Genomic DNA, 13,578 nt, shown 5'->3' on the forward strand with positions numbered 1-13,578 from the left:
CTGCGCATTTATATTGCGGGGAAATGTTCTGTGGGCCCTTTCATGTGAGAAAAGTTTTCAGTAGGCCCATTATTAAACAAAATAATAACTCAACAGCCAGCTGGGGGCCCGGGCCCCTGGGCCCAGTGCCTGGGTACGGGCCTGTAAAATTAGGGATATTGAAAAACGATTTGAGTTCATGAATCCCATGGCTCGGACATTCTTTTAATGTATTTTGTAAAGATGACATAGTTAATTGAACATAGTTAATTGAACACGTAATCGTGTACATGTTCTGAATTGTTTCCTTTTTTCGTTTGATTTACAAATGTTTAATAAATTTTAAGTTTAATTTAAATTGTTTTAAAGCACTAATTAATGGTAATTTATTTTTTGGGCCAACAAGTGGCGTGTATCCGTTCAAAACAATTGTGTATATCAGTTACCTCCCTTCGTATTGAATGTCCATGAACAACGCGAGACAGTTTCGAAAATTATAATTGGTCAATTTTTTACAATTTAAAGGTATGCATTACGTATGGGCCTTGCTATTTTACACTTTGGTGTATGCAATAGAAACATGGTGTTTTCGAGCTACTGTCGATTTAAAATAAGTATTTTGAAACCACGTAATTTCGGCTTCAGACGTTTCGGTTTACACTACAGTCAACTCGTGCCTAAGTCAACTCGCACTCACAGGCAGCTGTATCATAAATTTGCCCCCCCCCCTACGGAACCCTACCCCCCGAGCTTACCCCAGGGGTTCCAGATTGTTAAATGTTCACCTATTGTGTATGGTTTGACTTTTCAACGACGAATATTGACAAAAATACACAGTATGAAAAAATAACCCTCGTATATGTATTATATATACACAAGGTATGAAACGTACTATATGCCATAGGCGCTCGATGTCAATGTTTATAAATACATTTATTATTTTTTTATTATTTTGTTTTTAGTTACCCAATGTTTATTATAATGCATACACATACTAAATCAATACAAATCTTCCGACAAAACGTCTGCTTAAAAAAAGTTCGACTATGTACATAGAAATTGACAAGGTAAATCACTCGCCATTTTCTGAAGCAACGGAAGTGCGTCATTATGCATAATTAAATCGCTGTCACCCTCCTCGCTTATTGAAATGCGCGCGCAGGCCGGGAACCTCGCTCTTTCTCTACCTACTTTCAGTTTCAACAGAAACATCCACAGACGATGTGATAAATCCTTGTAACTATTGTTTCACTCAATTAATGGGGCAATCAACAAAATATATTGTAAATTGCATACACATGAATCATTCCTTACCAATTGTTTAACTTGATTTCTTCTGCCATGGTGATTTCCAGAAAATCAGCACGTCTAAAATCAAATCTGGCGCTTAGTTGCTGTTTATTGTGTATAATGAGCGAGGTTCCCGGCCTGCGCGCGCATTTCAATGTACATAGTCGAACTTTTTTTTTCATACTGTGTAATTTTGAATAGGTGTACATTTAACAATCTGGAACCCCTGGGGTAAGCTAAGGGGGGGGGGGGCAAATTTATGATACTGCTGCCTGTGCTCGCACTGAGGTCAACTCACACGGTAGTCAACTCGTACCTTATTGAAAATATTGATGTGTTAATTCAAAGACCTATAGAATACACAGATTGGAAACTTCGCGTCTTATCAGGCTATCTCGCGGCGGGGTCATGTGGTCGAGAAACTGATAAGAACACTTAGGATCAGCAGACGATTTATTCCATAAATCAATCGGAGGAGTCCGAATATAGCCGATGTATCACCATTGCGATAAGATAGCGACGTATCCAGTAGCAACGGCTACGATTATCGAGCAAAGGTATGCAAAAATGTTACGGCGCAATAGAAAGGCGGCTGTAACTTGGTCAATAATGATCTGATTTTTATAAAATATTGTTTCATAGATACATGAGTAATAATGCTTTACAAAATCTCGAATTTTATAATCGCGGCGAGAATGCCGTTGAATAATTTATTTGAAAGTCTTTTGGCAAAATTGCTGATAAAATTTTCTTGTATACATTTTTCATTCAAACATTTAAAACCTTATAAAATAATATTATTTCAAAACGGATAGATTTATGTGGACACATAGATATAGGTCTCTGATAAAAACAACATAACAGCAGAGCTCCAGATAAGGTTTTGTGAAATTCTTAAATTACTACCAGATTTTCAAAAAGAATTCTTAACCTTGAAATTTTATTCTGAACGTTACTACTAAGTTTTGGAAAATAATTCTTATTTTTTAAAAATGACCTAAAAATAAATAATAATGGTTATTTTCATGCAAAAAAATCAAAATAAACATACTAGCAACTTTATTTTTACGAGTTCAACAGTGTCTTTTTAGTATTATACAATTTTATTTTTCAAATACCTTCATATTCCCAAACTGTGCTTAGATTGCATGCCTTAGATGAATTTTTACATACTTCATAATTAAAACGGGTCTCCCCTTCAATCTTTTCAACGATTAGCCACAGGACTTCCACTCGTTCAATGTTTTTTTTGTGTTTAAGTTTGCACCCGTCATGTCGCGTTTTTGTTTAGCTTTTCCGACTGTGTCGGAAACTGAACATACATCATATAAGATCTTTTCTATAATGTCTTTCTAAACATTTAACTTCGGCTCGCTTTGCGCATAATATGCTAAAAGCGTGTTTTTGGACGCTTTGCAGTTTTTTAGGACGCTCTCTGGGCCAGGGTTCGACATTAACTTTTTTTACAGCCAGACCATCGGACCAGCTCCTCTTAAAATGTACTAGCCCGAATATGATGTCTACTAGACCATAAATGACATAACAAATAAACACAATTGTGTCGTGTAACTGTTTAATCAATTATTTATCAGTAAATAATTAGTGAACACAAGAAAGTCATTTTGATGCAAAGAGTAAAAAATAAAATAAAACTATTTAACAACATAAATTGTTTGTTATAATTTCACTGTTTATCACCAGTTAAATAAATGATGTCTGTACAGCAGGTGACATTTATTCAAGGTCATCAAATTCTGGCCTCCTTGACCGCTGTGCTCCATGCAACCACAGCTCCAAGGCCCTTTTTCCAGCATAATCTGTGTCAGTTTTACCGTCGGATTCTTCTTTATTAACTTATTTGTCGGATGAAAATCCAATCTTGAACAAAGCCATTCTTTAAATAACATTCTCTCGTCTGCTACGCCAAAATGTTTACATTGATGATACCGATTGTCATTAGAAGTCGTAAAAACATTATGTAAAGTTCTAAGACACTTCAGAAAATCATTAATATTCATGACAACTTGACGAATGGAAACAAGCAATTTCTGCGGGAAGCTCTCCTTCGCGTCTAAAAATAGCGATGAATCATGTGAATTCTCCGCGTTTATTTATATACGCTAGTTTTGTTCTGATGTAAATAACGGATACGAGAGTTATTTTACACATTAAGAGAAAAAGGTTTTTGGTTAGGTATAGTTATATGAATCAGTATAGATTTGTTATGTACGACCGGTCGGACAAGCTAGCTCGCAGTTTTACTAGCCCGACCACCGATCTTACTAGACAATGTCTGTCGGACGTGCCTTAGTGTCGAACCCTGTGGGCGCCGCCATTGTTTTTTGACAGATAGACTGTATACGCCGCTTTTACTGGAAAACATGCAATTTTTTAAACAAACCCGATAACCATTTCATATAAGCACCGCAAAGATCTTTAATACGCGAAAAGAACTCAATAACAATCGATACGAACCGATGTAAAAATAATATTCGTAACTTGATTTTGTAATTCTTAATGGTACGACAAGATTTTAAAATAAATACGAAATGGGCTTGAAAATAATTCGTAATTGCGAAAATACGACCCTTATCTGGAGCTCTGATTACAGTATAATAAATGCATTCGATCCAAAAACAGTTTCAGTTAGTCTTATTTCAATATTGATTCTGTGGATTTTTTCAATTTTTTTATTCTCTATTATTTATTTAGATCTTATTCATGAGTTATAGGTAATTAAAGTTGTGTTTGTAACCAAGTTTATTTTCTATTGGTAATTAATAAAAGCTCTAAGTGTCATGGACTAGGATTTCGCGAAAAGAAAAAAAACAACATTTCACGCGCGTGTTAATTGTCGGATCAATTAGCGAACTGAAGAAGATGTTATGTTTGTACGAAAAATGACAAAGGTTTTCACAATGAACCAAAGCACGTTTGACGACAGGTGTGTACAATAGGGTATAAGAGCTAAAAATTGTACCAACTTTGAAAAGGCCAAAATCCTTTAAAATGAACATTTTCCTCCAGTTTGTTTAATTCAAACCTAGATAAACATATAACCAAACATAAAAATCTGACTATCTATTTGGGATGAAAAATGAAAAAGTTTATCAAAAAGAACAAAAACACGTTTGACAGCAATCGTGTACAACAGAGGAAAAGAGCTTAAAATTGTACCAACATTGTATAAGGCCAAATCCTTTAAATTGAACATTTTCTTCTACGTTTTTGTAATTTATACTTAGATTACAGGGCTTTCCTTTGACCCGAGCTCCCGGGTTTTGAGGCTTGAAAATTACAGAAGACCCCTTTTTGACTCTTGAGAAAATTATGTCATGCATCACATTTGACCCGGGGGAATATACCGACTTGCGTCAACGAGATCAAAAGTTGTTAAGACTAAGCGATAATTGGCTCGGGGCGGAGTATCTCATTTAGTAGACGCTAATCGTTAACGCCCGCTTCCAATCATCGAAGAACAAGTCCATCCAGTAGGCAGAGTTTGGTTAATTGTGAAATCTAGTATTGACCAATTAAAACACTGCCGGTTCGATGATGCTTGTATTAACTTTTCATTATTTATCATAGCGTTTGTTATCAGCTGTTTGAGGAAAAGACCTGTCTTAAACCCACCTAGTTGTAATAATCCAACTCCCAGGTATTGACCCTCTGAGCTGTACGTATGTACTCATAAAAGCTCAGAGTATTTAAGAAGAACTATAAACCCCCCAAAACAGAATGGACTCATCCGCGTCAGTTTTAATAATATTCAATATAAAATAATAACATCCATATCCACAGTACACTGTAAAGCATATTTTGAGATCTTTCCAGAGTATGTCAGAATGTATTTCCAAAGCTGAATGCACCCATCACTGTTTTACTTCATGTTTGCTCAATTCAAAGGCGCCCGAAAGTTATGCTGTCATATGTACTGTCTACAACTTCAAATTACACGCTTTGCATCAAAGTTGCTAAAAATAACTATAGAACAGATATAACTGACCTTGTGGCAAAGTGACAATTTTCGCATGTGCTAGTTGATTACAAAATACATGTAGGTGTAATAATTGACCGTTTGAGAAGGCATAGAAAACGGCGTGTTTGTCGCACGTCTTCAGTGAAGATGGCACATGAAATAATTAAAGGGTGTCGGAATTTTTAATGGTTTAAATACGGAGGCACCTTTATCGGTGAGTAGAAATAATTTCCTTTTATAGTTTACCGATTTATATAGGCTATTGTGTTAAGGTGCCACCCGTATGTTTTTTTTGTGATAGCCAGCAGAAATGTTTTTTTTTTAACATTTTGTATTTCATTCTTAACTTAATAGCCAAGCGAAACGGTCAAACAAAGTTATTGGATCCCAGAATCTGTTATACCATCCCAGAATGTGCTGCGCAGGTTTCAGGACATGTGCAAGAGAAGAAAGTGATAGTTTGCTTGTTTTATGCTAGTTGTGTGTGTGTGTGTAGTCATAGTGTTGTTTTATTACCTTTTCTTTACTAGGGCACCCATTTGAGATCACTCTTTAAATGCATGAATGATTTATTTATTTGCTCAAATGATTGTTAGTTTGTAGGACATATGACATATTGTTTTGTTGTATACATGAAGTAAATGTTGTATTAGAATACATATTTTGTATGTAATCTTTGAGATGTTTTGTAGGACATATGGCATATTAATTGCTCTCTGAGATGTTGTGTAAGACATGATATGACATATTACTCTTTGAGATGTTGTTTAGAACATATGACATATTACTCTGCTGTATACATGAAGTAAATGTTGTATTAGAATACAGTCCAACCTGCCCGAGCGACCGCCTGTGAATAGCGACCAGTTGTCAATAACGACCACATTGATTTCCCCCGGAACGATTTCACTATATTCTGTACCTGCGAATAACGCCCACCTGCCAACAACGACATTCCCAAAGTCGAATTTGATAGCTAACAACGACCACGTCAATGACCAGCGACCACCATTTTACATTCCCAAAAGTCGAGTCACTAACAAAATCGTTTTAATTATCATAATATAACGTTTCATAACGAATAATTTAGATTTGACAAAACAGCATACACTAACTTATTAATACAATGACAATATATTTTTTGAAGGATTTTCTATTAAACTTTGTACGTTGTCATCCGGTTTGCAAAAAAAATAATCTTGTATTCCTTGAAAGAGGCTTACAACGACCACTTCAATCATAACAATTTACGATTTCACAACTGTCAATAAAACAATGACCGCCATAATGCTGTGATAGTCACATGATAAACATATTACCAGTGCACTGGTCGGTCGCTATGGAGATATTGGCAAGTGACAGTTTACTCGATAGCTGTTTCGTTTGTTTATTTAACACACATTGCTAATTGGTAGCCACCTGCTTCTTTTATGCATTTGGCAGTTTGACGAAGGTGTAAGAAGTTGCCTTTTTTATTTTATTGGCTCGCGATTATTTATATACTAATTGCCGAAAATACCAAACGTTTGGGGCTTATATCAACTTATAAAGGAAATTTACGGTTTCTTTACAATTACGATGCAAATTGTACACATACAATTTAAATTCATTCCTTTCAAAAATTTCTCCGTGATACGACGCGCATAGATGATAGATAAGTAAATTGTCAGTTAAAGTTAACCATTATGGCATCCAAGCGTTAGTTCGTTTGTTAGTTTATGTTTGGAAATTGAAATAATACATGTAAGTATAAAACACAATTGTGATTTCAATCCTTTTTTTACATTACACATGCTTTATAATTCACACATTTAAACAATAGAGCACATACATCATACGGTACCTGTTAAAAGCCTACTAGCATATTTTGCAAAGTTTCAATCAAACCTGCGAATAAAGACCACCTGTGAACAAAGACCACAACGACCAAATCCCTCGAGTGGTCGTTATTGGCAGGTTGGACTGTACATGTTTTGTATTTATTAATCATTGAGATATTGTGTTTAAATGCATAGTGTTGTAGTGACAGTACAATGTAAGAAATAAATGTTAACATATCTTTTAATTTGTTGCTTTTTATATATTATATCTCAGTAATTTGCTTAAATTGCAAAATATCATTGACTCTCCTGTGTTATTATTATAGGACTCTTATAAGTTTGATTTTGACTCTTGAAAATATGGTCCCAAGAGTCCTGGACTCTTGAGATTTGAGGTCTAAGGAAAGCCCTGGATTAACATCTCTCCTAGCATTAAAATCATACTTCAACGATTTGGGATGAGAAATAGAAAAGTTTTTCAAAAAGAAACAAACCACTTTGGCGACAGGTGTGAAAATGATTGAATGAAATAACAGTATAAAATTGTACAAAGGCAAAATCCTTAAAAACGCTTATTTTTGTCTACTTTTTATAAATCATACCTAGATTAACAAAATAAAATACACTTTTTAACAAAATACGCTTTAAAAAGTGTATTTTTTCTGCATTTTTACCGAAAAGTGTATTTTTTCTGCATTTTTTTCATAATTTAGTGCACTAAAGTGCATTTTTTCTGTATTTTCATTATCTTTAAGTGTATTTTACTGTACTTTAAGTGTATCTTCTGTAGACAAAGTGCATCTTTTTATGCAATAAGTGCATTTTTTCAATGAAGTGCATTTTTTGTGCATATTAGTGTATCTTCTGATTTGCAAAAAAATTATTCTTTCTGTACGAGTGTAGTTTTAGTGCATCTTCATAAAAAAGAGCAACACTATAGCAAATAACTGAAGTTAAAGGACAGAGATATAGTGTTTAATAGGAGGATTGTACTGAATTCTTTTTTATCTTCACATAATGTTTATGGTCTTATTATTACAATTTGTCTGCTCATAAAATATGTGAATCAGTAGAGCAGCTTTTAAAGGGAAAAGTACAACTAAATCAGGCTGTGGGTAAATAATTAAAAATATTGAAAGTGTCAAAAAAATTATGTGGTCTTGCCAGAATCAATTATATCTTCACAACATAAAAAACAAGTATTTGAACTTTCTTACACTGATATTTAACCCCAATTCAATTAATGTCTACCACATTGACTATTAACATACATTTTAAAAGACAATTTAAATACTATTTATAATATTATATTTATTTCCTAACACCATTCAGTATTTTATATTGAAATATTCACAATTAAATATAATATGCTAAGTGTGCTGTGTATTATTCAATAAATATCAGATAAGATCAGGATCAGATAAGAGATCAATTAGCATCATAAACACTAATCCCTATCAGTGCTCCATCTAGCCAAAACAAAGGGGTGTTTATAGAATTTTGATTGGTTCTGGGACCATCTATTTGAAAACAAACCACTTTTGATTGGTTGGAGCACAGCAAGTTATTTGGAGCACAGGAAGTTATTGTTGTAAACAATTTGGTTTCAGCAACTTAAATAGAGCTAAATTTTTAGGTATAATTCAGCAACATTAATTCTAGTGTCAAATGTCTTGAAATTCTTTCAGCACATGAACTATTGTGTGATGAAAACAATGTGTATTTACTACAATGTGTAAATCAACAATAAGTTTGTTGCAAAGAAGATTCAAAGTGGGTGGTTAAAGTAATCAACAACTGCCGTTTTTGTTTTTTTTGGAATGCTGAAGAACAGCTGTAACAGGTTTGTATTTTCATTTCTGCATCTCTTTTTAATTAAATTAATTATGATCATTATCATATTTATGTTTTGTCACTGGGAAATGTAACTGGATGAGTAAATGTAATGCAATTTTAAGGAAACAAACACCATTTGAATTATTATGGCTGTATTTTATGGTTATTGTCATCTTAAAATTTATTAATACCTATTTCTTGTCATTAATGAACAGATTTCTTTCCCCCATATTTAATCAGAACTTTAATATTTTATATTTGAAGGTTAAACCCCAAGGTGAAATTTACATTGATCGGAAGATCCATTGGACAGAATGTGCATCATCGCCTGCCAAAAAAGGGAGCAAAAAGGGGACTACCTGATGTATGGACATGTATACCAGGCCAACTTGAGGGGAACAGGAGTGGGAAACCGTGCCCTGTAGCTTGTCCTTGACCAAGAAAAGATGGATTTGTTGAGAGGTAAAACTATATAATAAAGGTTATTGCAATTCAAAGAAGTCACACTTCCGACCAGTCCACACAGCCAAAGGAGACCACATATATTAGTACATTTATTAACAGTATTTTCTATCAAACGTAATTTCTTTAAATTATTTATGAAAAGAGTTAAGTCACATGTGATCACGAGATTCAAATTGCAAAAATAAACAAACAAAAACAACAAGCCAACTAACTTGTTTTGATTTAAATTTATGATATTTATAGCAACTGTTGAACAAGATTACCATAACAGCAATATTTAACACTTACATTATAAAATATCTTTCAGGACCTGATCTCAAATGAGATCATGCACGAGAAGCGCCTCGCAGACCATGACAGTAGTATTGATAATTCAGACCTGATCAGCTGGTGAAGTGCTCTATAAAGGGTTGTTTATGAATGCATTCTTTGTAAGGAACAGTGTATAACAACAAATATAGTGACAGGGGCTAAGCTGCTAAATATTGTCAGCATGTATGCAGTGATTTTCTTTGGAAATTCAAAACAACCTGTACGTACTGGCTCTCAGAAGGGCATGTTTTAGCGCAATAATGAACAAAAAAAGGAAGATCTTAAAAATAAGGTATAGATTTATATAAATTTCATGAATACTGTTCATTTATCATATATTAGGATCCAGAATATGATTGAATTAAATGTGCTGCTTTTGTCCATATTAAAAAGGGATTTGGAATTAATGTAATATATAAAAATCTAGTAAATGATAGGGAAAACATTTCAGCTTAAGGAGGGGAAATCTTTAATATTTTTGAAGTGGAAACCACCTGTATTTGGCTGTTAATCAGTTACCGATAATCAGAGGGGAGAAAAATCACTGGTATGAGCTTGATATTTTCAATTGTTAATTCCAGATAGGCAATAGCCCGTTTGAATCCTCTCTTTTATGTAGATATGTAACATTTGTTTTTGTTTTTTAAGGTTTAACATTCCAATAAAAGTGTGTATTTATCTATTGAATTGTACTTTTTATTTTTTATGTATGTGTTTACACTAACCTTTCATTTAAAGAATGAATGCTGACTTCAAAATGCTGGGATTTTTTTTAAATTTGGTTAATTTTTAAGCATATTAATTTGAAGTGATGAAAAGTACACTTGAGCGTATAATGCGCTTAAAAAATTCACTTCCAACACTTCAAAAAGTGTATCATTTGTATGACTGAAAATGCACTCAAGTGTATTAATGCGCTTAAAAATTCACTTTTAATATTGTAAGGTGTATTATTTGTATGACCGGGAATGCACTCAAGTGTATTAATGCGCTTAAAAAAATTCACTTTCAATTTTGTAAGGTGTATTATTTGTATCAGTGGAAATGCACTCAAGTGTATTAATGCGCTTACAAAAATTCACTTTGAATACTCAATGAAGTGTATTATTTGTATGACTGGAAATGCACTCAAGTGTATTAATGCGCTTAAATAATTTGCTTTTAATTCTGTAATGTGTATTATTTGAATGACTGGAAATGCACTCAAGTGTATTAATGCGCTTTAAAAAATTTACTTTGACCATGAAGTGTATTATTTGTATGTCTTAAAATACACTCAAGTGTATAAATGCACTTAAAAATAAACTTAAGCGCACATATTATCATAATAAACGCACTTAAGTGTATTATTTCGTGGAAAAAAATACACTTAAATGTATAAACACACTAGTAAAAAGTGTTGTTTTTTTTAACAGATTAAAATGCACTTGTTAAGCAAAAAATACGGTGCCAATAACATGCGCATTAAATGCGCATTTAATGTGCATTTAATGCGCATTAAATGCGCATTTAGTGCACTTTTTCGAGAAGGGTATCTCACCTAGCATTACCATCTTACTTAATCAATCTGTGATGAGAAATGAAGAAGTTTAAAAAAAAATCGTTTGGGCCTTTCAATTTTTAAAAAAATTATCGAAAAAGGAACAAATCCATTGTTCTCTTTCAAATTCCGATAAATTAATAAAACATAAGAATAATAACTACCAAAACCTGAAGCATTATCAACAAAGAAAATAAAAACTTATTTTTATTTACACAAAAAAATATTCAATATGTCTGTTTGCGGCGACCGATTTTGCCCATAATTGATTGCTTTAAAACAAAATGGCCGACAGTAGATGGAACAGAGAAGAATCTACTGGTACACCGGCATCTCCAAAATCGATGTCACGTGACCCGCGTCCGCCGTTAGATATTATCGCATATCGCTTTAGCGAAGACGACAGTGTCCAATCTGTGTATTCTATAGGTCTTTGGTTAATTGTTTCTAGATGAGTAATTTATGCATGCACACAAATGAGAAACACTTTCAGATGTATGTTCAATACTTTGTATTTCAATATTTTTTTAAAAATCACACTTTTTTTAAGGTTTACACCAAAGCCACAATTAGTACTGACACATTTACATTATAAGCTGTATTCATGTTTTTTCTTTTTATTCTAATACTTAAATTGTAAAGCATAAATAATTAAAAATACAACAACTATTGTGTTAAAGACGCTGCATCTTTAGTTATACCATCTATGAAATATTAAATACAGAATGAAATGAACGATACCTACCTGTTTTGCATGTTCTGTTTGTTGCTATCACATTCAATAGCTTGCTGCCTTTGACCTACACTCATGACATTGAACACAAAATACTCGGATATTCCATCACAAAAAATACCCATGTATTCACTTATACGCATGACGTCCATTGCACAGATATGTTGAAAATGATAAACTATACTTAATTCAGTCGATTTATATATACACAGCTAAGAAAATTTGATCAAATCAAAGTTGATTTTACGCGTTAAACATGATTAATTTCTTGAATTTTAATGTTATTTACATAAATATACATTTAATCAAAGGTGAATAGCGAGATACCAGCTGGCAACATAGGTATACAATTTTAAAAAATAATGTAAAAAAAAATTTGGAGGGGGACATTTTTAGCTGAAATAGGGGCAGGGCTTTTTTGGACCGATTTTATAGCCGAAATTCGGTTATATTCCCAATGGCAGCAAGTATACTTTATTCTCAAAATTTGCTAAAAATTTCCAATTGGGAAAATAACGCTAATGATCCAGTCTCGTATGTGTTTAACAATAATGACTCGATTAGGATAACGTCGGCATTATTCGTGTGTTCAGGCGCTTATTATATTTGCGATGAAATTCAAGCGTTTTGTGAATTGGCTGAATGGAAAACAAAGATGTCGCGCAATTCGAAATATTATGTGAAAAAGATTCCTAAGCAAAATTCTGGCGGCAAAACAAAAACTGTTGATTTTTTTAAGCAAGAGTCATTAAATAAACAAACATCGTCACGAAGAACAAGTCTTCCCATCGAAACTCCTTCCATTGTTAATGATAGTAATTATTAAAATACATGTAACAAGTGACTCTTTTGAATTGTCATCCTTGATTTCCGAAAGCAAAGTGCTGGCTGATATTCAACATGTTGAAAGCAGTAGTTTTCCAGAAGAAGATGAAACGCCTTCTAATAAAATGGTGCCTGATGTGACTGAAAACTTTGTGTTAGCTTATTATTTGGAAAACTGTTGATCATGATGGTGTTCGTGATTAAAGATGCTGAACTCATTCATGTAGTTTTAAATCACAATTTATTTTCCCAATTTCTTGAAAATGCCGATAAAATTCCCAATTTCAAAGCCATGGGCTATCTTCCCAAAAAGCTGAAAAAAAGCCCTGAGGGGAAAAAAGTATGCTATTCTAAGGGGGGAATGGGGCCAAACGGTCTCGATTCTGTTCTACTTGTATTGCAGGCGAGTCATTACTGTTTATTGTACCTTTTTAGCTAGTCTACAGGGCTCAACATTAACCTAAAAACCAACTTGCCCTACCGGGCAAGTACTTAGAAAATCTACTTAAACGTAAAACCACTTGCCCAAACATGAAATATCACATAAACTGTAAACCTCATATTTGTTTTATAAAGATCAAAATGATACACCACAAAAGCTTTTTTTATTTTTGCACATTTAACAAAATGATTAAAGTCTAATTAAAATCGAAATTAAATGCACTTTGTTCTTTTTTGCACTTGCCTGGGCGGGCAATTAGATTATAAAATGACTTGCCCGGACCCAACTTTTACTTGCCAGAGGCAATAGGACAACCGTTAATGTTGAGCCCTGGACTATTATATATGAAATATATAC

At 33.3% G+C, this 13,578-nt stretch overlaps 1 protein-coding gene across 1 annotated transcript in view; it reads left to right on the plus strand.

Moving 5' to 3' along the window:
• The first annotated feature begins 418 nt into the window (after positions 1 to 418).
• Positions 419 to 13,578, plus strand: part of LOC127847834 (tudor and KH domain-containing protein-like) — a 56,238-nt gene continuing 43,078 nt past the window's right edge. Inside the window, exon 1 of the mRNA XM_052380032.1 lies at positions 419 to 504. The gene's annotated coding sequence lies outside the window, so the exon portion shown is untranslated. The remainder of the gene's footprint in view (positions 505 to 13,578) is intronic.

This window comes from Dreissena polymorpha, chromosome 10, assembly GCF_020536995.1.
Source record: "Dreissena polymorpha isolate Duluth1 chromosome 10, UMN_Dpol_1.0, whole genome shotgun sequence".
Lineage (NCBI taxonomy): Eukaryota > Metazoa > Mollusca > Bivalvia > Myida > Dreissenidae > Dreissena > Dreissena polymorpha.